This window comes from Cupressus sempervirens, chromosome 10 (assembly GCF_028749045.1).
Source record: "Cupressus sempervirens isolate cs-2001-9-10 chromosome 10, ASM2874904v1, whole genome shotgun sequence".
NCBI lineage: Eukaryota > Viridiplantae > Streptophyta > Pinopsida > Cupressales > Cupressaceae > Cupressus > Cupressus sempervirens.
The window spans coordinates 68088535-68101139 of NC_143127.1; positions in this window are offsets into that span (position 1 = coordinate 68088535).

Sequence of the window (12605 nt, forward strand, 5' to 3'; positions counted from 1 at the left end):
AGGAAGATTTTTGTTTTGAGGAGGATTGTTGTGTGTCATCTTGTGGCTTAGCCTTCCACTGCTTCTGCTTCATGTTGGATTTTTTATCACTTGAATTACCTTTATTAGCTACCAAGGCTTCGGTCTTGGAAGACTTGAGAATTCCCATGCTCACTAGATTCTCATGTTCTAAGATCAACATTTTTGAAAATTTCTTGAATGAAGGTTTAATGTAGGCACTACCCATTGTTAATTTGTGAGCATTATAACTAGAACCAAAAGGAGCATATTTAGTTGGAAGATGAGTCATTATATATTTGATCATTTTTCCATCTTTAATGGGTTTGCCAAAATCCTTAAGTTGTACCCTATACATGTCTACTTGTGTAAGATAGTCTTGGATGGTGCCAAAATTCCTAGGATCCAACTTAAGAAGTTTGTCCTCAATAGTGTAAGCCATGTCTTCATCTACTATCCCATACAATGCTTCAAGTTTAGCTCATATCTCTATTGGATCAATAAGCTTCCTAATGTGAAATTTGACAAGATCGAAGATATTTTTCAACAAGGTTCCTAGGGCCATCCCTTGTTTGGATTCCCAATCTTCTTTTCGAGCTTCATTAGCATCAATAGGATGTTTCTTTGCTGCACCAGTTACATAACATAGTAAACCTTTTTCTACCAATAGTTCCTTAATGTTTTATTTCTAAGTAGCATAATTATGTGGAGTTAACTTTGAAAAAGAACTCATAACGCAAGAGCACAAGATCAAGGAGATGCAGTACATAGTACACAATGCCCCCCCCCCCCCCCCCCCCCCCTTCACTCAATCAAAAATCCCCCCCTAAATGAATGATTTTGGCACTTTATATGTAGTGCTTTTGAAATAGGCCATTTTTCAAAATGGACAAAGTGGACTTCTAATTTTGTTGTTTACAACCTTTTTTTACAATACAAAAGTAGAATTTTACAATGTAGCTCAAAAATACAACAATTATGAAGCAATATAATGCAAAATAGGACATATTTCTGAAAGTTTTATTTTTGTCCACACAAGCCTATAATCTAATTATAGATTTGAAAAGTAAATGAAAAAATATGCACTTCAAAAAAAATAGAACCTAAAAAGGAGTCTAGATGAGCCTATACAGTGCATTTGAAGTTGCAAAATGTAGGATTAGATAGGTACAATCACCAAAAAATGCTATTTTTGACAAATCTATGCACCAAAACTACAAAAGAGCTACACCACTAAAAATCTTAGGAAATTCTACTGAAATTTTTTTAAAAACCACACCTGATTTGGAGTCCAGATGACCAAGTTATGGCCTCTCAAATTTGGGCTATTAAATCAAAACTACATCTCAAGAGGGGTCTAGAGAGGAAAACAATATGTTAAATTTGACATTCAAATTGCCATTATAGTAGTTTAAAATTTCCTAAGAATGATGGTCAAACAACTGTCAAATTTAAGATAGTAGTTTGCTAATGTTAGTGAAAATGTAGGCCCTTGTTGACGTGTTGATGACATCACCTATACAACTAATGATGTTAGCTGTATAGAATTGTATAGATGTATATGGAAATATCTAATGTGGCAGTATAGGAAAGATGATGTGGCTACCATCATGTTGTATAGTAGTGTCTAAGGTGTCCTTATGTGCTGACATGTGCAGATGAGTCAACTTTTGTTGGATTGCAGCGTGGATGGTCATGACTAGTGCCAAATGCAACATGTATTTTCTTGTTATTAGCCATGGAGACTATTATATAGTGCATATGTGGTGGGTAGACGAAAATATATGCTAGCTTTCTTACCACATGGCTTGTGCATAGGGGGGTCTTCATGGTGACTGTACTGCAAACATGTTCACCTATGGGGATGCCACATGGAGGCAAGGATGCCAAAGGGGGGGAAGTTTCTATTGCTAGGAAATGATGATGTCACTAGAGTTTGCTATAGATGTTGGAAAACAAAATAGTGGTTGGGGGTTATTATCTCCTATGCCAAAGGGATAGTTGTGTCAGTCGGGTGGAGTTTAGTAGACAATAAGATCTCTGCCAAAAAAAGGTTGTTTGAAGAATATATGACAGTGCCCAAAATGTATTAATATTCATCATTGATTTAAAAAATGACAGATGGCATATTTTGTTTAGTCCCACATCGATGGGAACAACAATATATGATATGTTTAAATAACTTTGACCACACTCATCAATATAAAGAAGCTATCAGAGTATTGGTGGTCTTGGTTGATGTGTTTTCCTATCAGATTTTGACTTGTGCTCACCGTAAATTTGTAAATTGCTAAGTGTAAATGCTACCAACTATGAAGGAATATTCTTTGGAATACTCTGCATAGGGCCAGGGTGTGTCTGCCTAGTTCTACAAAAAAAAATCTTTGCTAGCCTGACTAGGCAATTTTTTTTCCAAAAATAGAAATTCAAAAAAATAATTGTAGAGATTAAATTAATTGCAGATCTAAAAATAGATTTAACAAATCGAATAAAACACCATACCAAATTTGCAAATCAGGCCTTCGGGTTTTAGTTTGCCAAATTTTTTTCCTCAAAATTGCCTATGGCCTAAAATAGGAAAAGTTTTAATACCATGTAAGATTTTTCCTTAAGACAAAATTCACCCAAGACGAAGGAACTCAAACACAAGCACAAAATAGACCATACCCAAATTGCAAATCAGTGCCTTTGGGTGCATGTTTACAATTTTTTTTTTCCTTGCGATCAACTTTAGCCCAACATAGGAAAATTTATAGCCAATTTTCACTAAATCGTCACTTTGGATGCAATGGCAAGGTCCACTTTGGCTATAGACACTCCCAATTGTTGTAGATGCTTCATATCTGAATCAGATCCCTTCGAGAGATGAAGCAAAAAAGTCTCCAATGGCTATGTGATGAGAATCTGCCTCAGCTCTGATACTATGTAAGAATTTTCCTTAGGGAAAAATTCACCCAAGACCAAGGAACTCAAACACAAGCACAAAATAGACCAGAGCATGATCAGAATAACTATATAGTATTCAATTCAATGTACAAGTACACTAGGAGTATGATGGTCTTGAGACCCATGTAGTCCTCCAACCATCTTTTTTGTGTAGGAGTTATGTGTTGAACCTAACATCATCGAGAGTCTAGTCACCAACCAAAAAACTACCACCAAGCAAGGATATAACCTGCCACTCATGAGATAAAACTCCACCAATTCAAAATCTTTGAAGTTTAATATAAGTCCAAAGTGTAAACAATGTATGAAGAGTTAGAGTGGAATCTATGGTCAAACAAGGCTTGCACTCAAATCTCCTTACAAAAGATTCTCCACCAATAAATTGTGTAAAACCCTCCTTGGAAGAATGTAGCATCTAGAGAAGTATGCCTCCAAATCTGCCAAAACTTGTGCATTAAAGGTAGCCACATTGCACTGTGAGTTGCATAGAACTAAAGGAGAGCCTGTGAAGGACAAGGGACTCCATCGAAACATGAGATCCAAGGAAAAATATAGTAGATAACCTCCAAAGAATGAAGTTCATGAGCACACATAAATCACATAAAAAATTCTACCCACACATGCAAATACATATGCCAAAAAACCAATAACCTCTCAAAGATCGCGTTAACCAATAAAAGATGGGCTGACATGGAAAAGAGGTCCTACAACACACATGCTAAAATACATGGTGGAAAATAATAATGCCCAATCTCAAAAAATGGCAATGCATACAACATTGATGAGATGGTATTGACCTTGTGTGGGATCCAAAATTGAAGCATGTATTGTGGCATTGGAAGCTTTGGAAACCCTACAAGAGGGTAGAATGCATGGAGGGCTTGGTCAAAATGGTAGAGCAGTTCAAAATTAAGGAAGAGGTCTGCAAAATGGCTGCCCACAAGGACAAAAGCTGACATACAAACTAGTACCAAGGGGTCTACATCAACAGCAAGGAATGATAGGGGGCCATTGGCACAAGGCTTTCAAGGGGCCATGTTCTTTAAAATATGCGACCTCCAAAAAATTTACAGCACAAGATTTTTATTTGTAAAAATAACAAACAAAAAAATTCCTCCAACTTATTATTTTGGAAAACAAAATAATATCTACCTCGTTTTGTGTTCCTAGGTCAAAAAAATTAGAAATAGGAATTACTGAGAGGGGGGTGTATCAAAAATCTACACACTTTAATTGCCAACTAGATATTATTTCTTACTTTAAACCATACATAACAAAGTAATAAAGTAATGCTGAATAGTAATAGTAACCATGCACAAAGATAACTCATAGCACCATATTTTGTTAACTAGGGTAACCCTGGCCAAGGGAAAACCCCAGTAGGGATGATGCCCATTAGATAATATACCGATATATAAGTTTCTTGTTAGAGGATGGATCTTATTAGGAGTCAATGAGAAAATTTAGTATAGAGAGTCCCTATTAGGAGAGTTTGAATCCTTATTAAGAGATTCCAACCCTGTTAGGAGTTGTAGTATAGTAGATACAAGATGAGCCCACTACCCAAACACACATTTCCAATTACAAGAAGATCTCACTACCCAAACATGTAATCAGACTTCTAGAATATAGATTCTTTCTTATTTTGATCTCAGATCATGAAATAGCTTCACAAACTTCACATATATCACTTTCACAAAAGTTTGCATATAATTGCTCAACACAACTTCTCCAAGGTAGTACAATAGCACACTTGAATTCACAAGATGTCCTTTGCATAAATATCACGCCTTTACACAAATTGCTTCCAAGTTAGCTAAGACCATAATACACTTTTCCAACTTAGGTAAACATTTAGGATGTTGGCCCTAATTGGTCAAGTAATTATTTTGCCAACAAAATAATTCCTTTCCTTTAATTTTGTTGTCCTGTTTTATTGGTAAAACACAAATATCTCTTTTTCATATAGTTTGCACTGACTTTCAAGGTTATACATGTCATTATCAACATATATACAATCTTCATCTAACTTTGCTAGTCATAATATGACATCAACAAGAAGTTACATACAAAACAATACACTGTTGTATACCAAATTCATACTTAGAAAATTGACTGAGTACCAAAAGCTAAATATCTTTATTTATAAGGTTTCCTATAAGCATGTACATCATTTTTTTCCATAAATGATAGTAATTACATATCTTCATTAGCCAATTATCAGCAAAAGCGGCCTAGGAGCAAAAAAAATTGGCCTCATTTTTCAACAACATCCAAATGGGATGCATTTTATATGGAAATGAGGGTTTTCAAGCATTCTAAGCTCAATGGTGGCCTCCATTTTTTCTCAAAGTGCATAAAAAATTAGTGACAACTAGATCAAATAAGAACATCATTGAAAGCTCAGACCTGAAAACTGATGCCAAAACCATCAACAATAGAACAAGGGCATGAAGATTTAGAGCTTGATACCATGTTGAAGTTGATGAAAGATCAACCCCACAACTCCCAAGAATCACTTACATACAAAAAAATGTCACAAAAAGAGAGAAGTAAAAGCTATTGAGGCAAGAATTTTCAAATCCATAGATGAGACATTCTTGATGAGCAAAAAAGAGATTTCTATTATCAACAATGAATTGGTTAATTAAAAAGAGAGATCATCCTTATAAAGGAGATCGAAACCCTCAAAAGGTCTAACCTAGGTTGCATTATAATAATAATTAATAAAAGAATTAATTATTAGATGCTTAAAGTTTAGCTTAAGTAGACTAGAGTTAATTAAGAAATATGTGAGTTGTCTAACAGGGAGAGGGTATCAGTTCTCAAGGTCCATAAGTACTATTAAAATAATCAAACCTTAAAAAATATATTTTCTACTTATCTCGCTATAACTCAGTCTCTAGTGTTTACTGATAAACAAAATTACTATTAGTTCACTATCCTAAGATAAACAAGTTTTATGAATGCAAACATGTAAATATTAAAAAAAAAAAAGTATTCAATACAAGTTTGACACTAGGATTTAATGAGGAAAACCAATTTGGAAAAAACCACCAACAATATGTCACCACTTGTTCACTCTTTTGAAGTGAGCTATGCTAGGAGCCAACCCTATTATAGGTTACAATAAACACTGTTAAATGTGACCTTGCTAGAGGATTTAATTACCCTTTTAGGATTAGTCTTGTCAAATGACTTTGATCATTCCAGTAGAATGTCACCTTGCTAAAGGATTTACATAGACTATTAATTCCTTTAGGGTAAAAGTACAAAGTTGTGTCGCCTTTTAGACTAACTTATAAGAACAATTGAATTTTAGTATTTCTATCTAAAAATAAATTTTGTTCAAACACATGATCTTGATAAATTTATTCTAGCTAAGTTATATATGGTCTCACACTTTTTCCAATTGAAAATGTCTATTAAGTGCATATTTTATACTAGTTAGTATCCAATTACTAAAGAAATAAACTTATTTCAAAAAATTGACATTTCAATAACTCTTACTATTTTTTAATATATCTTTTTAATAACATATAAATACCATTTTATAGAGCTCAAAGTCATTAATATTCTCATATAGATTTCATAGTGTTTTAATTAGATATACTATATTGTAATTAAAAAATTCTACAAGTACATATTTTAACACTCAAGAAGATGTCCATTTTGAGAAAGAAAAAAACATTAAATCATATCAAAAAAATTAAAAATTTATATGACATTCTAGAGGAGAGAGTCCTCTTCTAGAATCTATAATTTTTCTTTTGGTTGGAATACATTTATTTTGAAAAATGTGGTGGGAGATGAAAGATATCAATTTAAATAAGTTGAAATTTGAATTGTTATAAAAGAGAAAATATAGGTCTAAAGCCAAATTTTAGTTTTTATTTTTCTAGCTACACATGTTACCTATAACATAGTTTGAGATCAAAGGGAAATAAGTTTATTTCCATGTCATTTTGTGGTGCGAAATAGATCCCTAATTTCCAACATTTTTTAGCAACTAAAAAGTTATCTTTAAAAATAGGAAAATATATCATTTCTTATTCCAAATATTATTAAAAATTATAATCCTAAATTATACACATTTCATTAGTTTACTTTATTTTCAAATTCTAAATAATAATACTAGTTCTATGTCATTGAATGTGAACAATTATACTTTTTGTTAGCCTTTTCCTTTGTAAAAGGGTGACATAGGTTTGTGCTTTTACCCTTCAATGACTATTAGGTCAACCTTTGATTAAAAGGATTTAAATAAAAACTATTTACAATGATTAGAGAGAAAAGTATAAGATTTGATCAATATGATTATAACTCACTTTTTTAGTTTCAATTCTATGTTCAATTCATGTGTTGATGATATGATAAGCCTTCCTTGTCACCTCTTTCCTTGATTTTCTTAGCAACCCTTCAAGCATTGACCCTTCTCAAACTTAAGCCTTCTTTGTTGATTAGCTTATTAATCTTAGTAGCTTTGATCCCTCTAAATGGAAACAAGCATAGATTCTTAGATTTATCTTTTTGTGTCTCACACTACATGCTTATATCACCTTCTTCACACACTCACTCACTCTCTTTTAAAAAAAAATTCTTTGCACCTCCTTAAATAGGTAATTTTGGTCTTTCATCATTTTTACAATTACCCTAGATCTTATGGTTTGGGATTTGATTCATCAGGTTCATTATATATGTTCATCCTCCTTCTTTTCTAGAAACTTCTCATCAAATTTATTCATTAGATACAATATCTAATACTCTCTTTAAAAAAATGATCCAACTCATTAGTCTTATCTTCAACATGGTTTATATATCCCAAGACATCAACTGATTTGGCCACAAATCACAATTCCACACACACATTCAAAATAGTGTCACTTGACCTATACTAAGTTTTGACACTCGGTCATCACTAATTTTATTGGTCATAGTAGGATTTCTATCTCAACATCAACCTATTTTCTCAATCAATACTAATGCTTGTTCAACACTAAATTTTCTTGACAGTTACTATGGTTCATTCAACACTAGAATCACTCGATATGAACCTCAAATTTCCTTGATCTTTTACTCTATTGCTAGGTCAATCTTTACATAAGTGATATATCATATCTTGTACTGTAAAGAATTTAAAATCAACATGATATAAACAATCACTTTGTTTTGTCAAAGTCTAACTAATTAAATGTCCATTGTAGCTTCCTTTTCATAACTCAACCTTTCGTCTAGGTGCTTTTGTTATGAGCAACTTTTCAAATCCTCATCATAAATCAAATAGATATGACATTTAGATCAGATAGCAACATGTCTCATAACAAGAATTTTCATCAATGACAATACAATAATATTTCCAATTGTAGTTTCCAACAAAGAGTAAGGATGCACTTTTCTGATTTTCCTCCAAAGGAGGTGTGGTTGGCATTCCTGTGGTGCAAATACCCTTATTCATTTATTGTTGTTGCATCATTTGATTAAGATTGATCCTTAATGTCCTTTTAGGATAATTTGAAAGAGTCTCATTGTCATTAATTCATGGAGGTTCATCAAATAGGGGATTAATATTGATGTGTTCACAGATACTTTAGAGAATTCGAATGGTTGATTCTTGGTGAGGTCTCTTACATGTTACCTTTGTAGTTAAAAATTCCAAAGGTTGTTTCCCCTTGCTCAATTATAAGTTAATCATAGGTTTTATGCTTTCAAATGTGGGGTTGTCTTGATTTATATACTTGGGTCCTTCCAAGTTGGAGTTAAACTTGACTATTTCTTGGGCTGCCAAGAGTTTGAAGTTTTTTGAAAGGATTTATTTTGACATGCTCTAGTCATTTCTTCATTAGGGATGCCATAGTCTATGTTAGAATCATCACTTAGGTAAAAATTAGCTTGTTGTATGTTTGAAGTATTAAAGGTACTTGTGTTAGGTTTGCTAAATTCAAATGAATGAGTTTGTTCCTCCTCATGTGTCATAGGTACACTTCCACATCTGGGTGGTATAGGTACAAATATAGATTCTAAATTAGGACTTCATTGAACCATTCCATGTGTATGGTTTTTGTTCAGAGGGAATTTCATGATGGACATGTTGTTGAGGGTTTTTTTTCTCATGTATTAAGGGTCATTATTTGGAGGATACATATGTAATGGGTCTAATAGTAATGGTTATGAAACTACTATTTGATCTGTGTCAAAACTTGGTTGAGGTTTCTTTTATTTCTTTTGTCTTGGATGAGATTTTGGTTGTGTTTGCACTACAAAAATAAGGGTTGATATACATCTTATGGTATTTAACTTGATTATGTCCTTGTGAGATTTGGCATGATACCTAAGTATGCAAATACAATGAGGAATTTTGAAATGGAATCTCAACCTCCCAAGTGAACATCTAAACTACCAACTATGCCCAAAAAGTGCCAAGTGCGCCCCTAAGGTATGCACTTGGAACCCAAAAGGGTGCAGTTGGTAAATAAGGTGTATGGTTGACAAAAATTATAGAGTATGTATGATCTAAGTATTTTGAGGTCTTTTCTAGGATTTACATACCCAATGTATGTTGTAAAAATGTAGTTTGGGACTCTAGAACCTAAGATGGACTCCCTAGTTACCAAGTGTACCCTAAAACTACCAAGTGCACAATGAAACCACCAAGTGTGCACTTGGTAAAAATTGGGGTGTAGTTGGTAAAATAGGTTGAAACTTGATAATTTGTAAGGGGTTATGCAAGATATGACTTTTTTTTAATTTTAGGGGTTTAGGTATCTAATGTGTTGGGACTCAAAATTGAAGCACTAATTTAGAATACCATTCTAAAAACTAACTATAATCAATCCCTTATAAGATTTTTTATTGAATATGTACCCAACTATCATTTTGAAGCCTATGATGTCTTTCATGTGTTTAAAATATTTCATTTAGTACATGCATGCATCCCATAATGATAAATTGGCATTCCAAGTCATTTTGTGAAGTTTCATTTTTAGCACTTTAGAAAATTACATTTTGGCCTAGTGTCAAACAATGACAAAGAACCTATGTTTAAATTTAAATTCATTTTGACTTGTATTGACAAGGTTTTGAATCACTCAAAGTTGGTTTTTTATTACTATCATCTTGGTACACATTGCTTAGAATTCTAGGTAACCTTGTTTGACTAGTTATAACTTTGACCCACTTGATCAAAATGAGAAAATTCTTCCACTATTATATTATAGGGGTCAGATAATTTATATGTTACAAATATAAGATTATTAAAAATCTATTTGAATAGCTTTAAAACATGATTCCATATGCAATTTCTAGAGTTTTATAGGTAACTAAAAGTACAAATTGATTGGTAGCCAAGTTTGGGATTCTAGAACTTTGAAACCATCATAGATGAGACTAAACTAGTTGAGCCATTATATTATACTATGAAAATACTCCAAGTGTGGCAATTTGCAATTTTTTAGAAATCCATTTTCTTGTTTTTCCAAGTCCATTCCTTTTGGAAAAATCTCTTGTTTGACAGTTTGTTTAGTCCTACAATTCCCAAGACCTAACTTTGATGACTTGCCAAATTTTCCTAGTTACTCATCATGAGCCTAAATAAAAAATTTATAATCTCCATATGATAGTATACCAATGTCCAAACTTGTAAGTTTGTAAGTGACCATTTGACCATTTTTTGAAGTCAAAATGACAAGCAATTTTCTATTATTGGCAGGTTACTTGTAGGATATAATTGAAATGAGCAATTTTGATGGCCAATATATTTTGACGTAAATGTCATCATAAGCTAAGAATTTGTAGAATGAAAGAATTTTGATTAGAGAGTGAGAACTTAAAATGGTAGGACTCAGTTATGTGATTTTGCCATTTTTAAAGCTAGCTTATAGACCTCTCAACATGAAATTGGCAGTTCTCAAGATAGGTAGAAAATTGAGTTTTAATTGATGAAGCAATGGTCACTTTTGATTCAAATACATGTAGTGAGCTTAGTGGATCATATTAAAGGTTCAGCTATTGAGTTTGAATTTTTTTTTAAGCTGGACTCACTTTGGGGCCCAACTGTTTTCATCAGATCTACAAGGTACTGTGGAAGCTAGAAAATTTTCAAAAGATTATGATTATGTCAATCATTAAAATATTGCAAAGAAAAAGTGATGTGGTGATGGTTGCAAATAGACTAAAGTTAAATTTTTAATCATGGGGAGTTTTTTTAGGATTAAACCATAGATAGAAATAACAATTACATGTAAATATAAACAATATCAGAAAATAATAGATCACATAGAAAAGAACACAAGATGCCAAGATTTAATGTGGTTCACAGAATCCCTGGGCTATGTCCACCAAACAAAAAGTCTAATATTATTACAATCTAGTGATTACAACCTGATTACAATCTGTAATCCCTTATATAGCTCAATACTACCACAAGAACCAATTTTTGCATCACTTTATGGAAAAATCCCCAACCCTAATCCCTTTTATACAAGTATTTTTTTGCTTTAGGGTTATAATTAATAATTACATGTTGGCCCAAAATCTTAATAGAATAGGGACCAACTTTTTGAAAAAATTATGAATTATGTACAATACTTTCCTACTCAGTCACCACAAACTTAACAATCTCCTACTTTGGGACTAATCAGATTCTACACTAAATAACAATCTCCCACTTTGAGATAGATCCTGTAGCTATGTCAATACTCCATGAGGCTTTCATTGGATCAAACCACCATGGATGTTGTTGTTATTTTATTCATGTTTAGTCTAGAATACCAACCAAAGCTGAAGAGGAATTCATCTTCTCCCTTGTCACTACCTTTGTAAACATATCTACTAGATTTTCATCTATATGTATCTTATCTAGTTTTAACTGTCCATCATCCAAAACTGATAGAATGAAATGGTATTGCAGCTATATGTGTTTGGTCATTGAATGCAAAGCTGAATTCCTCACAAGATGAATGGCACTCTAACTATTTGTAAACAAATATTTATCCTTTTGAGGGTGTCCCAATTCTTCCAAGAAGAACTAAAGCCATATCATCTCCTTCATAGCCTTTGTAGCAGCAACATACTCTACCTCTATAGTGGATAAATCATTAACCTTCTATAACCTAGAAACCTAGCTCATGGCTACCCCACCAATAGTAAAGACATAACTTGTAGTACTTTTATTGGTATCAATATCTTCTCCCAAATTTGAGTCAATGTAATCCCGTAAATCAGTAGTGGAGCCCCCAAAGTGTAAACACTTATTGGATGTTCCCCTCAAATATCTAAGAATCCATTTGACTACATTCCAATGCTCAATTTTTAGATGAATCATATACCTGCTAATGATTCCCACTGTATTTTAGTATCCACATGCATAGCTTCATCATAACATTCAATTTTACTAGCATCTATTAGTAAAATTGAATACAAAGAGAGAGAAAATCTTTCTAGAGGTCTGCTCATCCTTGTTGACCATCTAACATGTATAGGTGTGTGTGGTATTTATTGTTATAGTTAGTGCACATCATGAGGAATGGCTAGAACATCATCTTTTGGAGTATCATCCAACACTACATAATAATCTTCTTTCTTCTCATGTTGTTGCAATAGATCTTTGTACAACACTTTCTCATTGAATATGACCTCCCTGCTTCTTACAATTTTCTGATTTTTAG